Source organism: Dermacentor albipictus, chromosome 3 (assembly GCF_038994185.2).
Source record: "Dermacentor albipictus isolate Rhodes 1998 colony chromosome 3, USDA_Dalb.pri_finalv2, whole genome shotgun sequence".
NCBI lineage: Eukaryota > Metazoa > Arthropoda > Arachnida > Ixodida > Ixodidae > Dermacentor > Dermacentor albipictus.
Window position 1 is genome coordinate 57,472,068 of NC_091823.1, and position 8,791 is coordinate 57,480,858.

Here is an 8,791-nt window from a genome sequence, read left to right on the forward strand (position 1 = left end):
AACAGCCCGTCCGCCACCACAGGAGGTCTAGAAGAGGTTGAAATATCCAAGCACCTCGAAGAGATCGCTGAACCTTTTCCTGAACCTTTTCCCACCTAGTGCATCTTTTCGTTTCGCCTATCGCCTGGTGACAACTTCTGGAAGTAAAACACACCAAGCCTAAGGCACAACAAACAGAGGCCATCCAGCTAACCACGAAGAAGAAACTGAAGAAACTTTCCAAGGCAGTTTTAGCATAACTCGGGTGAAATATTTCCCTAAATTTGCGCAGATATTGCAAACTTAGATTGCTAAGTTGTCAGTATGATTGCTGTAAAGATAATGTTTTTTCTGTGTTATGCAAATGACTAGCGAATTTTAAATTTAAGTGTAAATTTGTTTCTAAGCGTGTTTAAAGATAATCAAATAATGAAGTCGCTGTGCTCAAGCTGAAATGATTTTGCAGTGCAAGTTGTTATGGTATAACACAGCGTCCTGCTTGAAGCCGTATTCACAGAATACCTCAGCTGGTTTGATGCTTTGTTTCGCACATGGAACAAAGTACCGAAATTTACATGGAACCTTATTCTAATTGTAAGAAAGATAGGCGTCGAACCACCTTGACACAATGCAACAGTATAAAAACAGTGTCACACTTCACGAAATCTATGTAAAAAAGTGTGAACTATTATTTGTTTGCACGGAAGGTAGCATTATTACACTCCCGCACTTGCATGTCATTTGCAGCGAAGCACTAGATATGCGGCCACTTTTTATCTTTACTACAAAGCACAACTCGTCCAAGGCTATGATCACTGACACTGTCGCTGCTCTGTCTTTAGGTAGTTCCCCGTAAATTTAAGCATAAGCATGCATAGTCGGCTGTTTACTGCCCCGACCACATTTTCGTGCTCGGCGCTGAATATATGCGTCCACTTACGCCCAAATTTCCCAAGATCCCCTTTAAGGAATTGCAGCATTCGTTTCTTTCACTTGTTACAGATAAATATTTCAATCAGTGTGCACGGGCAACGACAACACAGATAGAGGAACTAATGGAAAAATTGCGATAGCAGTACTTGCCTAAAGAAGCCAGGGCATCCACACTCTGTTGTTAACACGGCGACATCAATTCACTCCCCTGCAGTTCATACATACTTGGCAAGCTAAGGAAGTAGTAATCTGTGGTGACTGAAATGAAAACACGGCCGTGACGTCAGCGGTTGCACTATTTCAACGTTCCAGTATTTCAATGTTCCACTATAACCACTGTTTCAATGTCAAACGAAATCAGGCGAAAAAGTGCTTCAATACACTGACCTGTACTTCTGAATTATTTAGGACTATCATTATTAGAACTATCAGTAAAAACACACTACGCTAAACATTTGTGAAGCGTTCATGATGCTGTTCTTTTTTTCCTGTGTACGTGTGCTTTCTTGAAAGCTAATATGCATTTCATTATATGCTTTTTATTTATGTATCCCTTAAATTCTCTGTATTTCCTGTATTTTCTTTCCAACAGAGACTGTATGAAGCAATAGTTGGCGTACGAATTTTGGTAAGGAAACTTATTCTGTTTTGTGTTTAATGTTATTTTGCGCTCACATAATGTTTGTAATGTTAGAAGGTATATCTTTTGGTTGATACTCCTGTATGCATTGTAAAGGGGGCCTAACATCTATCAAGTCAAATATTTTCAATTTTAGTCCAGGCATGCGGTCATTGAATATTGCAATAAATTCAACTCAATTGAATGTCCTCTCGTGAAGTTTTTCTTGATTCGGACAAACTTCCCCTTTGTCCAAAACAAGGCCAGAATCCTTAAACCTAGGAAGATTTTCGTAGAGTTGGTAGCGCTGCCTGCACAGAATACCGCCGTGTTAATACTGAACTACTGCATTTCAACAAATCTCCTGCGGGGATCCTCGTAACAAATTTTGTCAGAAAACCTGGCTTTAACCAAGAATTTCACAAGCGAAAGATGTCATTGTCTAGCAGTAGGCACCCTACGAGTGACGCCGACGCCGACGCTCAACGCAGGATCGGGTCTGTGTGTAGTATTCAGAGAACCATTCGCAGAAATCTCCAAGTTTCAAGTGATGATACTTACCCTGTATATTCTAGAGACATAGCACGCAATTAGATTGTCACTCGCATGAGCTGTACAAGAACTCTCTAGGCCAAAGCTTCGCACACGGTAGTGGGCATTAGACAAATTATATTAAAGAATGGCCTAAATATTAGCGCTCCTATTGTTTGTGAGCATGCAATATTTCTTTAATTTCATGAATTCAATTTGGGATTTTCTGAAATGCGAATAGCCCTCTCGGCACAGTAAGACCAGTTTTCTTTCGAGCTATCTAGCCATCCACATATCTCACCAAAAATATCCGGGAGACAGTGCAGTCTAATTATGTGCGCCGATCGCGAAGGTAGTGCTGCCTAAAGGCGTGGCCCATTTGCGTCCGTATGGGCAGCTCTTCAATCAACTTCGACGCCAACTTGAGTCGCTGTGTGCGAGCCACTAGCTATGCACGGACGTAACGGCTACGCAGCCAGAAAGCACAGCGTGTCCAGAGGAAAGCACGAGAGAGCACGGCTGCAGCATATGCCTCATACATGACGCGTTTCGGCTATTCGCGCACGTGGATAGTCATCGGATAGTTCTTGGATAGTTCCGCCCGAATTTTATTAAGAACTAAGCGTCCGAACAATGACCATTGGCTACTCAAGTGTTCTCTGCAGGATCCCAAAGTCATGCAAAACATTTCCTTGCGCGTTCAAGCATGAATCACGATGCTCCGAAATGTGTGTTGTGAACGAAATTTATTCACTAATCCATGCATGTCAGATACCCACGCATACCTTATTTTCCAACCTCTCGAAAAGAGGTTATAGCTACTGGAAGTTCCAAGAATATTCAAAGATCGCCAGCAAATTCCTTATCTTCAGTCACTTTTGAGATCTCTGGAGCCTGATTCCTTAGTTTAAATTCCGCCCTTGTAGTCCACAAATCTTTTTCTTTGGACGGCAGCAAAACCAGTCTGTTCGAGCTTTGCGATACACCTTAGTCCAGCGACAAAAATGTAGGCTCATCCATCAGGACGACCGAATCTATCAACCAGGAAGGGCGGTGCTCGTGATGTTGCAGCTTTTGGTGTTAGAGTTTGGAGGCACCGCAGAGTGCCGAAAGTGCCGCATGCATTAGAAAGTCATGTGACGCCTTATACTGAGGAGATATATAGGGACGTTGAGGAATTTGACGTTTAAGAAAAAATATTGAGGCGAAGTAAATAATGCATGCGTGAGTCTGGCAGGTAACAAGATATGATCGGTTGCCAGGATTGACCAAGAGTGGAAAGAGAACAACACAAACGGCGCCATGCATTGTGTGCATGAAGTTTAGTTTCTGAAGAACGTATGGCCAAAAGCAAACATTACTGTTGGGTCTTAGAACTTCGCGGTTCTTTGACACACAGCTTACGGCTCAGATGTTTTACCGCACCTTATAAAAAGGGCAAGTTGAATAAAAAAGCAGCTTACAAAAAAATTACATTTTCCTAGGCCAGTTCCGCCAACTATACATGGGATATAGCAAAACATGCGACAAATTACCATGAGCTATAGCGACGCAAAGACGTGAAATATTAATTTTGCTTTTTTTTGCTTTCTCAGCCATACCTATTAAGTAAGTCAGGGCATATCCTTTACATGAACAACGTCGTCGGCAAATGCACAACAATTTCGCAATACGCGCTCGTGACTGTTCTAGCATAATTCCGGAAGTATCACTCACTAAGCTTTTTCGCGGTGAGAACAAAGACGTTAGTTTAAGAATCAAATTACAAATGTGAAATCTATCAGCAATACTTAATTACTTGCGCACGCTTTAGCCGCCTGGTTTCTACTGGGTAGGAAAACGTTGGTGGGGTTTGCTCAACAAAGTGAAACGGGGGATTTAATATGAGGGATTGATTTGATGAGGAAGGCATGGAGGAAGGCTTGTTCAATATCAACATAGTTGTTGCTTATCGAAGCTCCAGAACGCGGTCTAGATCCACAGAATATTTCGCCGTATCACGGCGATCGATGAATAAGTGCATGTGGACTGTTGGCAAAACCTTAAATGAGATAGAATGCTGGCGTCTTGCCAAGTAAGAACATAAAACTAATTGTCTTCTGATATTTAGTAATTCCAATCATTAGAAAAATATTAGGCGTGGCAGTTGACGGGGAATATCTGCGCATCCGACGGCTTGCAGATTGCCCTGCCCTCTTGAGAAGCATTGAAGATGACCTGCAAAAAATGATTGAATAGAATCACCGACACTCAAGTTTTGTTGCGTAGTCATTACCCGCCGCTGTCGCTTAGTAACTATGGCGGTGCGCTGCGCTGCTAAGCACGAGGTCGTAGTTTTGATCCCGGCCGTGGCGGCTGTACTTCAAGGGAGACAAAATGCAAAATGCACGTGTACTTATAGGTCTCTGTGCACGTAAGCCACTTCAGGTGGTCAAATTAATCCGGAGTCCCCCACTACGATTCGCTTCATGATCAGATTGTGATTTTGGCACGCATAATTTCAAATTTTATTTTATTTAGTAGCCTGGCAAGAAATTAAGGTTTCATGGTCAAAGATAATTCTGATGAAGATGGGCGAGATCACATTTGTGCCGGCCACGTAACCAAAGAAGACTCGCATTATTGGAAGTGAGTTTCAACACAAAAGATCATGAGCCATTCTTATGAAGGTGGTTGACCAGCGAAGCTGTTTAGCCCACGACACGGAGGTGACACATAATTTTGAACAAAGGTACGAACTCATTTATTGCCTTGATGGGTGGTCATTGGGACGAAAAGTACACGCACTTATTGATTGTCTTGATGGGTGGTAATTATTTCACTTGCAACTGCAATCACATTCTTTGATAATGTCAAACCGATGCACGTACGGCGCTGTGTGGTCGGTTGGGCCGGAACGGTGTGGCATCGCAAGGGATATGTCTGCAACACGGAACGCGTAAACCACTCCCTTTTCAGTACCAACACATCCGCATTGAAATCAGCGACAACGACAACCGAGGTAGTGTCATCGCAGCTAGTTCACGCAAAGCGAATAGCAATGAAGCTTACGAGACTATGAGTCATTGCATTTTTGTTGCTTACGAGGGTGTGGGCCATTGCTCATGGGGGTATGAGCCATTGATGATGACAGTTTTCGACATGCTGTTCGGTATATTGTATACGGGATTAGAAAAAAAATTAAGCACTGTTCGCTTCCCTTTGCTGAGTGTTTGTAGCCTCTCCTTTAGGGGGCTATGAGTCATTACAGTTTCTGCTTGCTTACGGGTGTATGAGGCGTTGATGATGACAGTGTTTTTTCACGGAGAACAAAAATGCATGAAACCCTAGCCATATACAGCTTAGCTGTAAAATGCATGAAATCCTAGTCATACGCAGCTTCGGTGTAACAAAAAATTCTCTTGCGTTGAGGCGTATGTGACAGGCACTACGAAGTCATGACCGACAGATAACCGTTATCCTAGAAAAGAGAAGTGCAGAATTATGTCATTCTACCATCACTAGCTTATGGCGCTGAAACTTATAAGACAGTAAATAAGCTTGAGAAGGTGAACGAAAGGCAATATTAGTTGAAATTAAAATTACTAGAGGTAACGCTTAGAGACAAAGACAGAGGTAAGGAATGGAAGGCAGAGAGGTGTGTTTGATACTATCGTAACTATTCGATGCTATTATTGTTGATTTATTTGGGCTATCAGGAAGAAGTTGAAACCTGGAGTTCATGTAACGCTTAAAGCAGGTTAGCTCTGGTCTATACACGTAACACCCTGGTTGCCTCTGTTCTGCCCTCTGCAACAACTGATGGAAGTTGGCTAAGGAGGGGAGTTTCTCTAATAAACCAAACGGGTTACCGCATAGAAGAATTTCGTAGAGAGAATCCTAATCACCTATATAATGCCGCTGCCGTTACATTAGCTCATAAAAAAGCAAATAAAAACTATTTTGTTTATTTTGGATCCCTCAGTGGGCGTCTTCTAAAGCAGTTTTTTTTCTACGTGGGCAGGCACAGCAAACCTTCCCAGTCTACATTTGGCAAACTACGCAGTGTGAGTGGTAACAAAACCCCTCTGTTTTAGCTGATGAATAAGTCAACTATTAATATTTACAGTTTTTATTTGCAGTTATTAGTTTATAGCGAATTGTTATTTTCCTGTGGACGCCGTCATTTTTGTCTTAATGCCCTCGCGGTGTTAAAAAAGGTACTGCAAAGGACACAATTTTTATATATCACTGTAATTGAAGAGACCTGCGCTCATTTCTATGCGTATCATGTACACATGTTCTAAATTTATGGTACCGATAATATAAAGTTTATGAACGCGTCTCGGAGCCACGGAGTTTGCAGGTGTTCATATGACGCTGAAATTGTGGTAATTAACGTTTAGTAAACGGCCCCTGTTTGATTGACTAGAAAAATAATGAAGTTTTACGTGCCAAAACCATGATCTGATTTTGAGACACCCCGTATTGGGAGACTCCGGAAATTTGGACCACCTGGAGTTCTTTAACGTGCACCTGAATCTAAGTAGACGGGTCTTTCTTGCATTTTGCCTCCATCGAAATGCGGCCGCCGTGGCCAGGATTTGATACCGTGACCATAGCCATTAAGCCACCACGGCGGGTAATTGAGTGACTAGTGAGGTAACGGATGTTGTAGAAGTGGGCCTGGGATACTTTTCGAAGCTGGAATGAGAATATAACAGAAAGCCTGGATCCAGAGAGCGGCGGCATTGGCCCTGTATATCGATTGAAACCGGGGTCATCGTTCACGGATGTTTCACAACAGCCACCTTTGACTTGCCTAGCGCCACCAGCCCTTGACATTTGTTAAAAGACCTATGCCTGTGGTACTTGGCCACCGCACGCCTCAACGGCACAGTGTCCACACTGCTATTGCAAATCACTCTTCCTGGCTTTCCTGCACGTCGGCTTGCCTCTTTCATACGCTTCTTTTTTAGTATTAATGAACAGACTTTATTTTGAGCCTGTTCTATTGATAGCTCTTCCACAAACCGGAACCAAGATACTTACAGACGGATGAGCCTGCAAGGCATATCCACTTGATATGAATTGCGTGGATGACACCACTACGATCGAGATATGTGCCATCAAACTTCCGGTAAAAGCGCACTGCTTTCTTAGCGAAACATCGTTTTGTGCAGTAAAGCACAAAAGTAACAGGAACGCCAATGTATTTGTCTTCAAAGTTCGAGAATTAATATATTGAAACTTGTGTCATCCTGAGAATTCGTTTCAGGTAGATCCGCTTTGTGAACTCCTCGGCTAGAAATTGTGAATTGCAATATGTGCCACAAGGTAATTGATTAAAAACTTAGTCAATTGTTAATAAGTTGATTGCGCGTATTCAATTTGTTGAGCAAGTAATGTCCGCCTCTTCGGGTAGACCAGCTCATGGACTAGAATTTTCCCATCTGCCACCGGAAAGTTTTTTTTTTAATTTTTGAAGTGTTCGCTGAGACATCCGGTGTAATCTTAAAAGAAAGACCTACTTAGGGCGCATGGGCCTTAGTTTTTCCGTGCTTATTGTTTTATCTTTTGGCGCAAGTACCCTTGGCCGAGCACGAAAGGAAATGTGTCAGATTGTTCACGAGTACGTCATTACTACAGGGAGACTGTCATGTTAGGCACCTTTTCCTCATTATTACCATTAGATCGCATTTCTTCAATTATCTAGTCACTTCGTCAGCAACTGATCGCATCAGTCTTCAACTTTGCTTGTTTGGAATTTGTAATTGTTATTAGTAAAGTATACGCAGTACCGACCACTAAGTTAACGGGAAGCAAAGCCTTATGCAAAGTTACCATTGCAAACATGGCCCGATCCCCCCCCCCTTCGTGGGTGCGTTGTACATGTTAAAGGTGACAGCAACAACAGGGAATTGAACGCATGCCTGCATGGAAACGTGCAGTCAGAAGCCGGGCGGAATAACTCCTGCCCAACCAGGCATCTTCTGAGCTTTCGATTAGTGCGCGCTTCGGCGCCGCGCAGAGTTTCACATTGCGCCATCTGTCGGTGAACTGCTGACGCCACACAGCAGACAGAGTATCGGATGAACGCGACGTTGTGGGAATCGCAAATAAGTCAGTGTCGGCGAGGACTTGCTGCTGTTGCAGTAAATTTGGGGCAGAGCCATGAAGGGCTCACTGTGTACTTTGCTGCGTGTCAGAAGGTATCTTTCTCTTTTTTTGCCTGACGTGTTTTCTAGTACAGGCAGGTTCAGTATTGCCAAGGACGCTTTACAGAAAAATATGAATCAACAGAAATAAAACGGAGAGCTTGATTCGATATGTAGTCAGTAGCCAGTGACTTGTAATGCTGTCTCTGTGTTTGTGTCTGCGCCTTCCTGTAGTCACTGCGTTTTCTAGTGGCATCTCTTTGGTAAATTTAACTCTCCGTGATTCGGCAATGGGAAGAAATATATTTAGCAACAGGAATAGACGCATGTCAAGAACATAAACATAGAGGTAAGGCAAGACTCACTTCTGCTCTTTATTCTTGGTTCGCCGCTTATTTCGTTCTTCAATCAATCGAGCATTCGCATGTCCTTGACATATGAAGGACAGCTACGAAACCATGGGTAGCAAACCAGGTGCTTGTCTGGTTGACCTCCCTGCCTTTCCTGTCCTTGCTCTCTCTCTCTACGAAACCATATATTTATTTATTAGACAGCTTTTATTACGCCCGGTATAAATGGTATCAGAACGCAT

At 42.9% G+C, this 8,791-nt stretch overlaps 1 long non-coding RNA gene across 3 annotated transcripts in view; it reads left to right on the forward strand.

Annotated features, from left to right (window-relative positions):
• LOC135898686 (uncharacterized) overlaps positions 1 to 8,791 on the forward strand; it is a 261,099-nt gene that overhangs the window by 137,032 nt on the left and 115,276 nt on the right. Inside the window, exon 6 of one of the 3 annotated variants that reach the window (XR_010563393.2) lies at positions 1,505 to 1,540. The exons of the other annotated variants lie outside the window; for them this stretch is intronic. This is a non-coding gene — a long non-coding RNA (uncharacterized lncRNA). The remainder of the gene's footprint in view (positions 1 to 1,504; positions 1,541 to 8,791) is intronic. 3 annotated transcript variants of the gene reach the window in all.